Here is a 16,620-nt window from a genome sequence, read left to right as displayed (position 1 = left end):
TTTGTTGTTGTTTCGAGTTTTACCTTGCCCCATCAGTCCTGAGTGTTTCCACCTGTGTCTTGTTGCCTTGTATGTATTTAAGTGCTGTCTTTCCCTTCCTCCTGTGCTGGTCCATATTGTATATTTCCCCGGTTTCGAGTCTGTCTAGTGTTTCGAGTTTTGCCTGCCGTATGCAGTGGTTTTGGTTTTGTCTTTAGTTTTGTTATTAAACCCAGTTTCCCTGCATCCTCCTGCCTCCTCTCCTCTCTGCGCCTGGGTACTTCCCATTTCCCCCCGTAACATTATGGACCAGCCTTACCAGTACCCAGCAGAGGGGACCTGTCTCTGGTGGACCCCTGGCTCTTCCCAGATCTACAGGGACTTTAAGGGGAGTCGCCTGGCCGTAAGGGGGGGTCGACCACATCACCGCCGCCCCCATTCTAAGTCCTCCCCTGTTTCCTGGTTGGAGCGAGACGTTCTCCGGCATCGGTCCTTCCTGGACCCTCTGGACCAGGACCTGTGGCTGTGGGAGGACCCCTACCTGGAGGAGGAGGGGGTTGAGTCCCAGTGGACTTTGGAGGGTCAGCTCCCCGCCTCCTACTTCAACGGGAGTCGACTGGCTGTAAGAGGGGGCCGCCGTCGTCGCCGCCACCCTTCTCGGCGTCCCGCCGTGGTTCCGGAGGTGGACCTGGAAGCTCCCCAACCCGGTCCTGCGTCCAGGGAGGTGAACCTGGACGCACCCTGTCCCGTTCCGGCTCCGAGGAGGGTACCGGACGCACCCTGTCCCGTTCCGGCTCCTAGGAGGGTCCCGGACGCACCTCGACCCGTTTCGGCTCCGAGGAGGTTGCTGGACGCACCTCGACCCGTTCCGGCTCCGGGGAGGTTGCTGGACGCACCTCGACCCGTTCCGGCTCCGGGGAGGTTGCTGGACGCACCTCGACCCGTTCCGGCTCCGAGGAGGTTGCTGGACGCACCTCGACCCGTTCCGGCTCCGAGGAGGTTGCTGGACGCAACTCCTCCAGTTCCTGCTCCGAGGAGGCAAGGCAAGTTTATTTGTATAGCACAATTCGTACACAAAGTAATTCAAGGTGCTTCACAAAACAGAAAAATGCATTAAAATCACAATACATCATAGAAATAATCAACGTAAAATTTACTTTAAAAGAATAAATAAATAAATAAATAAATAAATAAATAAATAAATAAATAAATAAATAAATAATAATTGAAAATTGATTTAAAAATAAAGGAAGGAAAGGAAAGAAAAGTGCAGATAGGACCTTTCAGTCATATACACGGCTAAACAGAAATGTTTTAAGTCTAGATTTGAACATGAACACAGAAGAGGCCTGTCTTACGACTTCAGGGAGGCTGTTCCAGATTTTAGCTGCAGAATATTGAAACGCTGATTCCCCTTGTTTAGTTCTGACTCTGGGAATCAACAGGAGGCCGGCCCCTGTGGTCCTCAGAGTACGAGATGGTTCATATGGCACTAACATGTCAGAGATGTACTGTGGTGCGTGGCCATGGAGAGACTTGTACACAAGCAGAGCTGCTTTGAAGTCTATTCTTTCAGGTACAGGGAGCCAGTGCAGAGACCTGAGCACAGGACTAATGTGATCATACTTCCTGGTTCTGGTCAGGACTCGAGCAGCAGCATTCTGGATGTACTGAAGCTGTTTTACAGCTCGTTTGGAGAGGCCGGTGAGCAGGCCGTTACAGTAGTCTAACCTACTGGAGACAAATGCATGAATAAGTATCTCCAGGTCTGGCTTTGACACTATGTTTTTGATTTTGGCAATGTTTTTCAGATGGTAAAATGCCGCTGATGTTACTGACTTGATATGGCTGTTAAAGTTCAGGTCAGAGTCCATGATTACCCCTAGATTTCTGACTTTATTTGAGGGTTTTAGAGACAGAGAATGAAGGTAGCTGCTGACACTTTCTCTTTGTTTCTGTGGGCCAAAAATAATAACTTCGGTCTTGTTTGAGTTTAGCTGGAGAAAGTTGTTCTGCATCCACGCACTGATCTGTTGGAGGCAGTGGCTGAGTGAATCCACCGGCCCATATTCACCTGTTGTCAGTGACACATAGATCTGAGTATCATCTGCATAGTTGTGATAAGAGGAGGGTGTCGGACCGTCCACGACCGGTTCCGAGGAGGTTGCCGGACGCCACCCCTTCCGTTCCTGCCGCGGACCCCGAACCCGAGCCGCCCGCCGCGGACCCCGAGCCGCTGCCGCCCGCCGCGGACCCCGAGCCGCTACCGCTGCCGCCCGCCGTGGACCCCGAGCCGCTACCGCTGCCGCGGACCCCGAGCCCGAGCCACTAGTTCCAGACTCTGAGCCCGAGCCGCCAGCCGTTTGCTGCTTAGACTGTCGATGCCGGATGGCGCTGCCTCCCGGCCGCCCTCCGGATCCGCCTCGCCGGACAGGGCGGTCTCCGGGCCGTCCTCCGGATCCGCTTCGCCAGACTGCTGTTGGCCCTTGGATTGGCCTTTCGGGCCCCCTCCTCCTGGACTCTTGGAGGAACCTTGGTGCGGTTCCTTGAGGGGGGGGTTATGTTACGGTTTCAGTCAGTTTGTGTTTTGTTCCTTGATTTCCTGTTTTATTTTGTAGTATTTCCTGTTTTGTTGTTGTTTCGAGTTTTACCTTGCCCCATCAGTCCTGAGTGTTTCCACCTGTGTCTTGTTGCCTTGTATGTATTTAAGTGCTGTCTTTCCCTTCCTCCTGTGCTGGTCCATATTGTATATTTCCCCGGTTTCGAGTCTGTCTAGTGTTTCGAGTTTTGCCTGCCGTATGCAGTGGTTTTGGTTTTGTCTTTAGTTTTGTTATTAAACCCAGTTTCCCTGCATCCTCCTGCCTCCTCTCCTCTCTGCGCCTGGGTACTTCCCATTTCCCCCCGTAACAATGTTTCACTACCATATTCGTATTTAGCTTCATAAAACATATTTTTAGTCTAATATAGTCTAGTGCAACATATGAGCAATCATTCAGATAAGCATTGCATAAAGAACATGCGAACGTCTTGATATCATTTCAAACCATTAAATCATCTGTGTTGCTTTTGACCTAGTCCTCCAAGACCGGTGCTTCTTCTTTTGCACGGCTCTCAGTAGCAAGTACCAATACACATACCTACAGTGCCTTTTAGTGGTTTTATAGTGGGAAAATAATGAAAACATGAGCTATTTTTTAAATCACATATATGTCGCACCTGAGTATGAGTCACATCCCCGGCCAAACTGTGGAAAAAAGAAAAAAACTGCGTCTTATCCTCCAAAAAACACAGTTCAGTTAAATTCTGTGCTATTTGTAAACAACAGTTCTTTTCCATCAGAAGTGGCAGAGCAGTGAGCCCCAGTCATAGTGTTAAAGATTATTTTTTGAAAGACAGAAAAAGTGTTAACATGCAAATACATCAACAGACTTGTGGAAATAGGCCAACATTTTGGTTGGTTAACATAAAGGGATATTTTGGCTGTAGGTAAGGGAAGTGATGAACATTTTTAAAGTTTTAAGTTTTATTGTCAAGATACCCTCCAACTTTCTTAAGTCAGGGATTCCTAATGACAGTAACGCTTAAAAGGTTAAAGTAAGACCTCAATTTAATTCAACTCTGCTGCATGAAAATATATTAGTGACAGACTCCAAAAAGTATGAACTTGAAATATACCTCGATGTAATGATGAATATTAAATTAATATTTCATGTAATTATTCTTTATTATATTTTCTATTTTCAGACTACAAAATTTATATTTGAGGAGACACTTTCCAAAATGTTGTTATTTTAACTGTACCATTTGATATTTTAAAGCAAAGAATATTTATTATATAACAGGTACAAGAAGTTAAAAAAAATTGCAAAGACCACTTTGCCTGTTATAATCCAAATATGTCTCATTGGAGATTTTTGGTTTGTCAGCTGTGAAAGCTCACCTGAGCTCTGGTGGTGAACAAACGTTTTTTTTTTTTTTTCAAAGTTAACACTCGTCTGAATAGCTTGGACCATTCTAAACCTTGCCAGACTGTACTGTACCGCTCAGTGGAAACAAGGCTTTATTGAACTCACTAGAAAAATAAATGTATTTTCCCCAGTGATGTCTTCTCCCATGCTGCGATCCACTTCCCGTTTCCTTATTTAGATTGGCTTCTTCTTTTGCCAACTCTTTAGGCTTGCTTATAGAAGTACAGTCAATGTACAACTTAATGATATGTGCACACAATAGGCTCAAATGTTCTTTACTATACTATTCTTAAGTCTATTATTGTAAACCATATCCATGTATATGACAATATATTACCTTTGGTACACAAAAAAACTTTTTTTTTTAAATATTAATTATTTTCCCGAGTTCTTTCCCAACTCGGAAGCAAGACGACTTGATCTCTGAGGGGCCGGCTTTCGCTCTGTATGGGTGCCGCCCATTTCATGTTGTCAACCTAAAGTCGGCCTCTGCAGCGTGTCTGCATCTCGCCCACATAAACAAACAACATCCAAACTTTTGCTAAGATGGATGTACATAATATGCATAAAAAATTAAAGCATTTTGCTGTTCACCGCTAGCTCTGCGGAGAAAGTGTGTGTGTTTGTGTTAGCCCGGGGGCGGTGCTAGCAACAGACTCTTCCTGGAAGGGACTGTTCTCGCTGGTCTACATCAGCTCGTTTTCGTGGGTTAGGAGGGGCTGGTGCTAAGAGTACATGTTTTTAGAATGAATGACTAGTTTTGGGGTTTCCTTTTGTGAGTAATGAACATTTTACTACTCATAAAAGCTCAAAAAATTGATTTTGCATGACATAGGCCTTTTATCTTAAAAGACAATAAAAGACGATTTAGCATTGCCTCAGATCTATCATATGGAGTCAGGTAGAACTGGAAACGTTCCACCTATGGCTTGAGTGTAACTGAATAATTGTGTTTTAAAAAACCTTCATTTTATGTGTCTTATTGTCTGGATTTTAGAATGGTTGTGAGTACATCTTGAAACTAAAGGCCTTGATATCAATGATATTTGTAGTTAAAATTCTATTTAAGGCATACTAAAAATATCTTTTCTGTCCAAGGTTCTGTCTAACGACAGAAATTAAATCACATTTTCATTAAATTGTCAAAGTTAATATGTGGTCTTTCAACACCCTTTTTTCTACCTGTGGGAATTCCCTCAGAAATTAAAAATCCATACAGTTGGGAATTTTTAATACTAATTTTATTTGACTTGAGTTTTGTCACAGTAGCCTTAGATTGAATTCCTCATTTTTACAGAGTCCCCCAGTGGTTAATGTTCATAAACAACAATCAAGAAAAATCACTTGCCTTGTTCTAAAAATCAATGTCTCTCGTCAATACCAGGTGGAGTAATTACCTGTTAAGTCTTCATTCATGTCAAAGTGAACACAGAGTTAGGCTCAATGAGTACAATCCCTTAATCTTATTCTGCTCGCTGATTGAGAAACCCAGAAACATTCTAATGTGAGTGGACAGATGTAGCGAATCAGGGTTGATTCTTTTAATTACTTTGTTCTTTTCAGGCACGGCTGGCACTTCTTTCCTTCAATTTAACGAATGGATAAAGCCAAATTCCCCCTCCCAAGACTCAGGCAGACGGTGGGGCAATTCATTGTTTTGCTACAGAAATAACTCCAACCGAAGGAAATTGGTGTAAGCTTGAACAAGCAGCAATCAGGCACAAAACAATGCATCTGAAGCTATTTAGCTGTCTGAGTGTTTTTATTTTTACAGCTGAGGAGTAATTCAGGAGCTGAAACTGCTGCTTGTTTACAGGAAGCATTTCTGTGCTTGCAAACCAGTTCATGTCACCAAAAATATGAACACTTTGACTTTTATCTGCTCAGTTTTGTTTCACAAGCAATCAAGTCCTAAAATCATTTTCTCATGAAAACACACTTAAAGATAGGCCTGGGTTTAAAAAATATATAGGAACTGAATCAAATTAATATTTACTTAAAAGTGCAATATGAATTCATAAATCCACACATCTATTTGTTAAAGCAATCACTTACATTATTAAGGCAAAACACAGCATTGATGTTGGTTTTAATGAAGGAGTTTGTAATTATGAAATGTATATCTTTGTTTGGTTTAAATCAATAACTGTATAAAAACATAAAAAATACTAAATTAGTCCCAAAATCGAAATTTAACAAACAAATGGATTGAATCAAAATTGACTCAATTTTATAGATAGCAGGAATACACAGTTAAACTCAAACAATCCATTCATCTTCCAAACTTGCTTAACCCATTTTGCGGTTGCTGGAGCCTATTCCAGCCATTGTTGGGCAAAGGTGCGGTACTTTTTTCATTTTCAACATGAAGCTGCATTTTTTGACTCAAAACTAAAATGAAAAAGCAATCCACCAAAAATGCTTTTCATTTTCTTCCTCTACACTGCTTATTCTGTCACTTAATGAAAATGAAAATGGTATTTGACATTTCATTTTCAAAAAGTTATCTGGTAAATATTTTGCATAATTCATTTAGAAATGTATAATTTGACAATTAAAATGGATTAACAGAAATGCTTTTTAATTTTCAAAATGTAACTGCATCAAATGACTCAAAATTAAAATGAAAAAGCAATATTTCCAAATGCTTTTTCGTTTTATACTTAAAAACCGCTTATTCGGTGTCATAATTAAAACGAAAATGCAAAGAGGGGATTGCATTTGCATTTTCCCATCCACCCTGCGAACATTGTCTCAATATTCAATTCGAAAAAGCATTTCCAGCGGGGAGGCGGGGCGATGACGTCACAGCTTTCTCCGTGTGTCCAGCTGCTAAGAGACACAGACGTACCAGGAGCAGTGTAGCTTTGTGTTGGCGGCAGAGAAGAGGGCTTTGTGTTGGTAGTGAACTTCTGATGATTGTACACAGCTTCTCAGGACTACGTAGCAACATTTCCGCCTTCTGCGGTCCTCCTTCGGACGCACCGCGGACACGCTTTTTTTCTTCCGACCGGCAGCTGCCTTCGCATAGCGGAGCGCGAAGCTCGCGATCGTCGAAGGTGGAAATGCTGCCACAATCTGAGAAACCATCATATGAATTTGTGTTTCCAGTAGTGTCCAGAACAAAATAAAGGCTGATGTAATTCCCACATATTTACATATTTATTTACAGCTTCGCGCTGATTTTGCTGTTCGATGACAGCTGGAGCCCCATCAACAGATAGCAGACAGATTTCACCATGCTAAACGTTTGCTGGGTGGACCAACACACACTCAACGCAAAGCTGCAGGAGACTATCTTCTAAATGTGCTTTTATTACAGTTATGATTATTATTAAGGGCCTGCTCGATCATATGTTTTTAAATCCGTGCGGTCAGACGACGCTGAAGTTGGCTTGCGATTCACAGCTTCTGATTCGCGAGGGCACTAAAGGAACATTCCGCTGGATTTTTCGCATTAAGATCCAGGAATCCAGATTTGAGTCCAGGTCCAGCGTTTTTTTAACAGGACCCAGTTTTAGGTGATCTTAATGCAGATTAAATAGATTAAACAAATAAAATGATGTGATGAAACATCATAAAACATAAAAAGAATGAAGAATTAAATAATAAAGACATGACATGAAATCCAATTAAAAGCTGATTTAAAAGGTGTGTCTTTAATTTAATAACAGTCAATGCTGTTCACGCAATTAATGTAATTCTAGCGGATTCTGAAGCTGGAAAAGGCGGCTTCGCACTGATATCCAACAAGTAAAGTAGTGATGTGCTTAAGCAATCAACATTAATGGAGAAAAATGGGTTTGCGCCGTTACGCAATACTTTACATTAGTAATTTGTTGCATATTGGTGTAAAGCCGGTAAAAAAATCTGCTATTCACCACGTCAGAATCAGCTGATTCATGTCAATCGCATAAATGGTCAAGGAGTTAGGCGTGTGAGTGTGTATTATTTAGGTATCAAAAGATACATCTATGGTGTTAAAGGGTTAAATCCATTCTAAAAGCCAAGATGAATGCAAATTCAGGTGAAACTTATAAAACTTTGAACTCACGAGTAAAAACTTGTGAAAATGCCAGTATCTGTGTAAAATCAGCAGTTTCACTTGTAGGTCAGGGGGGACAATCCGATTCCTGCCGCCTTTCGCTTTTTACTGCTTTAAGTCTCATCCAGCGCTGACAAAATACGAGTAAATGCCAACACGTCTGTGAATCCTGTGACATCTGCTATTACGTATTTCAGAGGGTTGGCTTTGGTGATTTATTTGCAGATTTTGGAAAATGAATTTAACATCACAGGATTAGAAAGCATAGGATTTATTATATCCATCACCATAGCATTGAGTGACACTAAGCTGTCTTTCAAGCATCCAAATGATACTTTCAAATTTAATGAGATCGTAAGCCCTGCCAACATATAATTAAAAAGGTTGACACAGGGGAATAAGAATGCAAAAATGTCTTACAGGACGTGCAGTAAACTTCAAGCCACCATTCTTGGGAGAGAGTTCACTTTCCTTTGCATATTTTACTCATTAGCTTTTACTATTTAGTGGCCATTTTTCAATCCCTGTATCATTACTTGTTGTATATTTTAAGCTGCTGGAATCTAAACTTTGATTTGTCGGTTTGATATTTGTTGCTGATGAATAAAGGAGCCATCGCCTGATCTTTTAGAGGTGTTTTGTCTCTTGTCAGAACACCTAGAGTGGTGGCATTTCCCTTAAAAGCTGTCTGCTCCCAGCAGGTAAGGGTGATGACAGGGTCTGGTTGCCGGCCAAAGCCTGGCTGGCTCGTGTTGTGTCATCAGCCCATTGCTTCCTGCTATCACCAGCATATGGGTAGGGACACTGTGATCCTTTGACTCTCTCCCAACATTCTTTCACCTTTGCCCACAAGCCAAGGAGGAGCATACTGGACGAGAATGTAAATATTTCCATACTTTGTTTGTCAAAACTAGAGCTATGCACCTACAACACATGCATTTGATATAATGTTCTTTTCGTGTTTGTATAGTGCGTTTTTTCATATATATTTTTTTTCCAGCATGAAATGAAGATCGGCTGTGTGTCCGTGCCCAAATTCAGCATGTTGTCTGATTTGTGAAGCTGCCTTCGGAAATGATTAATTAGAGTCCTTGAACACGGACGATGATCATTTGAACAGATCTTTCCGTTCTTTCTATGCCATGTTTTCACGCTTACGCTTGCAGTGAGGAAGTAACAATACACTAAAGCTGGCTTGGTGTCATAGCAACTGTCACCCTGAATATTTCTTATGGCATAGGCTCCAAAAACAGCATATGGTGTTGGCATTTGAACAGCATTTTTTTCCCCATCCAACGTTTTAGGAATTTGGTAGAGCTGCAGCTTTGCTGCATCGTAGCTTGTGCACAGCCTTTTCACCTTTTGCAGCGGATTAAAACCAGTTATAGGTAGAAGCAAGAAGTGGAAAACAATAACCCCCACCCCAAAATCCTTTACTGGACTCAGTCTCTCTTACACTTCTAGGGGCTGTCGGCTTGAATTGGCACAAACTGGCCAGGCTGAAGATTTCCCACTGACTGCAGAGGACTAGTTGGCCAGGCTTTCCTTGTCATTGGAAGTTAAGGCAGTCACTGATCCTAATGCTTACACTGTTGTAGCAGCATTCCAATTTTTAATCACTGCATGACTTGTCAGACTTAATGAGGGCAGTCGGATAAGAATGATCAACAAACCAAAAAAGAGAACTCCGAAGGCTGATAGTGACTCCCTGTCTCGACTATCTACTCTAGAAGACGTGTTACCAAAAATACAGAATGGGTATAAATCAAGAAGTGGCGTGTTTCTTGGTTGCTAAGGTGACCGTGAGCGTGATGGTGATCTTATGCAATCACAGCTCTATATACACATTGCAGAAATAAACTGTTGTGGGCTGACCTTTTCTAAAACCCACAAAGATAATCAGGGGAGGAAAATGCATTCAAATGCAACAAATGGAGACTTCATTCTTCAGAAGAAACCAAGTGTTTATCCAAACTTTTGTTGGGGGTCTCTCTGTGCATGAATGTGAACATGCACTTCTGTGCATGTAAAGATAAGTAATCCTCCTTTAAGGCTGAGTGTGTCTGGCGTGTGTTCTGTCTGTGGCCTCTTTCCTCTCCTCTAATCCCTTGTGTTAAAAAGGGTCAAGAGGTAAGCGGACTGGAAAAGAAGGAGTAAAACACTGAAGACGAGAGACTCTCCACCTCTCCCTCTGCATCTGGATGTTTCTAAGACAGAAGCCATCTCACACCAAAAAAAAATAAAAACGTTTTTAATTCAGGGATAGAGGAGAAAAGCTGTTGGCTTTAGGCTGTCACGTGTGTGACATCGTAAAAAATATTTCAACTTTTTTGTTATCAGAAAAAAACAGGACATCTTAGCAGTTCCAAACTGTTATTGTCATTTACTGATTATGTCAAGGTTTTTCAACTATTTATCTTTAATGATGGTTTTATCCAAAGGTATTTGGCAGTGATGGGTGGATATTTATAATTTTTATAATATAAGTCTTTTTTAGTTGAAATATAAACCTTTTTGAAACTGATAGTAGTTTATGTTGTAACAACCAATACATACGTTGTTATCTCCACTACTTATACTAGCATTTTTCTCATGATGGAGGATATTTATAAACAAAAATTAAGATTAAAATGTCATTTCTGAGATTTTTTTTTATTAAAGTCGTTGAGAATCAGATGAAAATATGCTATTTGAAAAAGCCTGTATCTACAATAGGCGGGCATCGGACTCCCTGCTCCAATTCATTCTGATGCCTCCACTTATGGACGACTGGATCCATATTCGTCTTTGTTTTCCTCGTCTGAGCTGGCACCTGGCTCAAAACTGTACGCCTGGATAGCTACAATATTGTTTACCAGCTTTGTTGCACTGAATGTTAAGGTTTGGGTTGTGAGGGGATACCAGGAGAGACTGCAAACAAAGGTATAATGGGAAATGAGGGATAACTGTCCTCTGTACAACTCATAAGCAAATTTCTAAAGAACTCCTGCTACCCTGCAGCACCTACATCCCAGGAAACCACACAGATTTTTCTTTTTTTTAATTTTGCTTAAAAGCTGTATAATAATAGTTAAATGACCACTGGAAAAACTTTTAAAAAGATGAAAAGATGACTGGTGTTATTTTGCTTAATTCCAAACACTTAGTTTGAAATGTGTTCAAATATTTAGGGAAATTATACAATTATCTATTTTAAAGGCAATTAAAGTACTGATCTGTTGTTGTTTTTTTACTCTAATTCCCCAAAGTGAAAAATAGTAGCGAAAATAATTGCAATTTTAGAACAAAAGTGATAGGTTAAAGGTCATGTTGGACAAAAAGGAGGGTGCTGTGCTTTTTTTTACTATAAATAACAATATTCATTAAAGAAGAACAACCAAGCACCCTAAAAGATATGACCACATATTTCCCTTCCCTTTGTGTTATGAGAAGAACCCTGGTGATTACTCACGGCTCCAACAGCTACAGGGGAATTTCTCCCAGAAGCTGACCCTTCAGCTCAATTCCTCCCCACATTTCCGAAAGCTTTTCATTTGTATCCCCTGGAAACCGCTCCACATTCTTTAAACTATCCTTCAAGGAAAAAAAAAGAAGAAGAAAAAGAAAAAGAGGAGGGGTGAAAAAGACCCTTACACATTTTGTTATGCCCTTTGATCACACGTTTATCTTTAAAACAGATGGCTGACCACCATCTTGTTTATATCAGGACTCTCTTTTTGAAATTAGAGGTCCAGATATTAGGTTTTGCGTCCCTTGAAATCCATGAATCCCTGATCACAGAAAAAGACTCATCTTTTCTCACCAAAGCTGTTATGCTTTAAAAAAATAAAATAAAAGCCTAATATCTCCCAATCCCCCATAATATCCATGTCAACAGCCAAAGGCTTTACTTGCCATTTTTGACTCTGATGTCATTCAAACGATTAAAAAAAACCTCCAAATGTTGATTTGAATCGTAGATTTGAAGACGCAAAATCATTTGAACTCTGAAGCTGCACAGAAGTTTCCTCAGCAGTGACCAAAATTGTGTAATTGTGTCTTAATAATACAGCAGAGCAAAGTGGAACAAGAGAATTTCAAGAGAGGGACCCTTTTTAAACTTTCAATCCATTTTTATCAGAGGAGACAAGGATCCTTTGCTTGGAAGGCTACTGTACATCAAAAGGCTGTCAGAAGTCCTCAGAGGCTTTCAAGTGAACTGACGTGCTCTTTTATGTTTTCTGGTCATTTATGTTTTCAAAATTGCATTAGCTTTTGTCTACCCCAGCAAAGTGATGGGATTTTCAAGTGCCGATCACGTTCATGCACTTTGTCACTTTGTCATACATTATGAGTTTGACACAACTTCTCGATTTATTGCCTTTCGATTTAACAAATTTCTACCTATTTGGTTTTATTTTTAGAAATCCACTCATTCAGGGCTATTTTCGTCTTTTTTTTATTTTCTTTTCATTACTTTAGCTCCTGGAGATTGACACCGCAGTCGCTAACAGCAGGTTAGCAACCCCTCATTAGTCGATGAGCCTGACGTGTTTATGAGGTCATTTTAGAGGGACAGGAGGTTATGATGATGAATGGTAGCAGGCCTCTGCCTAGACACTCTGTCCCCTTGTCGCCTTGTGGTTGCTAAGGTGGACATGAGGGCAATTTAAGTGTCACCATTTCCACCAGGGGGGCGCCTTCCCGGGTAAGTGGCTTTGCTGTAGAAAGCTGACGCCTGCCGCTGCCATCAAGGTTGTTGTCACAGCCAGCTCTTTAAGCGCCGCGTCGCCATGTTAAGAGATGAAAGTTGCAGTGAAAGAGTGACGGCAGGGACAGGAATTACAGGGGGATAGGCGCCGCGAAATGAGTTCTCAGAATGTTGCTTACACGAGAACATGCAGGAATATTACCTAATCAGTCAAATCTTCCCAAGCTGACACCTTCTGTGAGACACCCCCATGCCCCCCACAAGTGGCTCAGCCCTAGGGGAGCCCCCCAAGACAAATCTGTGGTTAGAAGGTTCTTCTTGACAGACACTCTTAAAATGATTCTGATGATTTTTGCATAGAGTGCACCTTACCCTCAATTAAAAGTAAACCGGTGAAGCTGCATATTTTGGATTTTCCAACAATTTGTATGTTAAAGTGAAGGTGAACTTAATAGGATTTTCTACAGTTGTGAACCAGAGATTAGAAAGCTTTTTATTGCAAAGCGAGAGTATCTGAACAGGGGAATGTTTTAATCTCAGATGGATTAAACATTCCAGACTGGAAATTTAAAGCACGGGATGTCAAAAAGAAACACTGCAACCTTTTTTGATTGTAAAAATCTCAAACTTGTCTTGGTTCATATAACTCCTGATTTCTTTATGTCATGACCTCTTTTAACATTTTATACATTTAATTCATTAGCAATCTTAGTCTCTAAAGGCAGATTCTAAAACATAAACAAGATTAATATTTAACACGATTGCATTTTAATCGTATGCTAATAACTGACCAGGAAAACTCAAATGAAAACACAGGGAAGCGGTCTACCCACAGCTTTTAAATATAAAATCCATCTGTAATCAGATTTGACAGTTAATCAAGTGAGACATTTGTAATGCAGACGTTTGGGCAGACATTTCTATCTCCATCAGCTTTTGCATAATAAATGTATAATTTTAATGATGTTTCTATTGAGCATCCGTGCTCACTTTACAAATGACTTGAGGTGTCTGCTGTTTATTTATTTTTCAGGGCCCAATACAGTAGATTATTGCTGGGAGCAATAATTATGAGGAGATTTCAGGCAGACAGGGTCAGGAAAGGTGGAATTTTAGGGGAAGAATGTAATTACTTATAGATTGCCTGAATTAATTTCCTAATGATGCTGGTTTTGCATGACAGCTGCCAGGACCCACGTTAGAAAAGGCGGAGTGAGGGAGTCCCTTTCATGGCAGACAAAGGGGACTATCATTTACAGAGAGTGGGTTTCACTACAGCTAAAGAGGAGAGGGTGCAAATGACATGTCAACAAAGCTCAGTGAGCTTCCTGTATGGGCTCCTGACAAGCACAAAGCATTGGACATGTGTTCAATCTCTTCAAGCTTATTCTATAAAGTGCCAATTGTTCATCTGAGTTATGTGTCTGGGAGTGTGTAGAACTGAAAACAAATGCAGCCTAAGTGGTTGTGTGCATGTACTTGTGTTGATCACAAACTTGTGTGATCGCGTGTGAGAAAATGGTGCTCCCAATGGTGAGAACTAAAGTATAATACCAACTCGGATATATTTACTTAAATACTCCATTTATATTCTACAATCACTTGAGAATAACTGTAAAGTACTCTTCAATAATATGCTATATCTGTTGTTTTTTTCCCTTTTAACCAATTATTCTAGGGAGGCATAATAATATAAAGACCATATCAGCTGCAGATTATTGCAAAGCAAGGGATTTGGCATTAGCTATGAAGGTTTCTGCTTATTAGTTTTGCTTTGACTAAACCACCATGATGTGCAACAAACTTTTATGTCCAGAGAAGGAAAACATTTTGAACTCTCAGTCATGTTCAGCGTCAAGTTTAGGAAATCAACTTGTTTTCAACAGTAATTCATTAGGAAACATCAAAATTTGAGATTGACTCAAGTTTGAACAATTAGAAGCACAAAACTTCGATCTGGAGTCTGCCCTGTTGGTTTTGTAAAAATGGTGCAGACTCTGGAAAGTTCAGGCTCAAACTGGCCGGTTTCTAGGGTACCAGAAGTCTCTCTTACCAGTCTGTTGGTGGGACTTCATTCCTAAATAACACATTTATTACAACTTTCAACCTCATGGAAACCAAATTGGGGACACTTTAGGGCAATTTTTAATACAGCTTTAAAAAGAGGCAACAACTTAATGGATTTTTATAAAATTTTGTGAAATTGTAAAAATTTTAGGGTCCCAATTGTGATACCAAAGCAGAGAGGAACTCTTGAATCCATTCTGAGAAATTTTGGAGCCACTTTAAAATCCTTTTTTAGTTTTCAATAAGCTAGACCTGCACAGAAATGGTTTTGAACGTGAAAAATATATATTTACTATATTATGTTTATTATATTTATTAATTACATAGTCCATTTTCTACCAAAAACTTCCCTACTGAAGACTGAAAGATTAAATTTAACACCTGAGATGTCACCAGGGACACTTAATCATTAATGCGATGATTGAGCCAATTCTGACACAAAGAAAAGTGGCTTTTCATACCAACCTTCCACCAATGTGCAACTTAATGGCACAAAGCCGCTTTCCTCCACGACAGAATCAGCTTATTTACATTGTTTGCATATAGTACTTTAATATTAAAAGTCTTGCAAAGCTGCTTTTTTCCAAATCCGCTGGAATTATATTATTTAGTAGTGAACGAAGGTAAAAGGGTCAAAGATGTACTGACATTTGGAATAAAAAAACAAATTTCTATGCATTTATCTTAATTGTGCCAGATTAATTTTGTCAAATGTGCACAACACTTGTTTTGGAGTTTAGTTGATCTAAGGAGGCATGTGTTCTGTTTCATTATCCTGAAAATATCTGTGAGACAAAGCTTCTCTTCCTTTTTAGTGTATCAAAGAGAAAGGCACTACTCCAAGAAGCGAAAAAGGTTTTATGTTGAGATTTCAACAAAAATCTCATCAAAAAGCAGGTCAGCACAATTTTGTAGTTGGCCTCTGTGCTTGAATCCTAAGAAATGCTGACCACCCAGTCTGACATTCTCCAACTCTTACATTTCTTGTGTTCCTAGATTTGACATCATATCTTGTGTTTATTCCCAAGATTAAGTCTTCAGCATATCCACACGCTCCCTCCTGACGCGGATCACAGACTATTATGAACTCGTTCTTCCAGATTGATGTTCCTATATCTGCCCGAATAGGAGTGCCACAAAAGGTTGGCCAATTTAATTACGTGTGCATGCGATTGTCCCCTCCTTTCAGGACCTCACACCTAATCGTGGTTCTGGATGCGCATCTTTATTTCCACTGTGTCTCCCTTGCTTTCCAGGAGGGTCAAGGGCTTCACCGGTTAACCGCTTTGACGAGGTACCCTATAATGCCTCTTGCCTGGGAGAAAGAACCTTTCACCTCATCTCAGTGTCAAAATTTAACCTTTCTCAACTTTAATTACACTAAGTAAGTTTGGAGTGTGCCGCGGTGCTGTCTGCACGACTCAGCTCCATCCTTTCTCTGATGGGAAGCCTGCATGGGAGCTGCAGCCCCCGCTGCCTCTGACACACTGATGCTACGCCACTGTGACGCTGATGTTGATGCTGATGCTGGCTCTAACCTCCCTCCTGACCATACAAACACATGCACAGCCCTTCAGACCTTGAATGTTCCCTTCTTCTTATCTGCAGATCAGAATAAAAAATGTTTATTTACCCTGATACTCCCATGTTTTAAAAAGTTGCTGAAATCAAGAAATTCAGGTTAACTTCCCTTTAGGATGGATTTCTTTTAACTATTTCCTACACACAGCCTTTAGTACCAATGTGTGTTGGGCATGTTCAGATTTTTTTCCATTTATGAGGGCAAAACAGTAGGCAGAAGGAAGACACAGCAAACAAAAGTGGATTGTATATTAAAGTGTCCATGTCCATTAAAATCAAAATATTGTGCT

General features: G+C 40.5%; 2 long non-coding RNA genes across 2 annotated transcripts in view; both read left to right on the top strand.

Moving 5' to 3' along the window:
• LOC144988138 (uncharacterized) overlaps positions 1-16,620 on the top strand; it is a 107,945-nt gene that overhangs the window by 39,457 nt on the left and 51,868 nt on the right. The window lies entirely within an intron of this gene.
• Positions 5,272-16,559, top strand: LOC144988139 (uncharacterized). The gene is made up of 3 exons (XR_013651953.1): positions 5,272-12,679; positions 15,778-15,891; positions 16,006-16,559. It is a non-coding gene; the product is annotated as an uncharacterized LOC144988139 (long non-coding RNA).

Source organism: Oryzias latipes, chromosome 20 (assembly GCF_053564925.1).
Source record: "Oryzias latipes strain Hd-rR chromosome 20, Olatipes_Hd-rR_3.1".
NCBI lineage: Eukaryota > Metazoa > Chordata > Actinopteri > Beloniformes > Adrianichthyidae > Oryzias > Oryzias latipes.
This window is presented reverse-complemented; position numbering and strand designations above follow the sequence as displayed.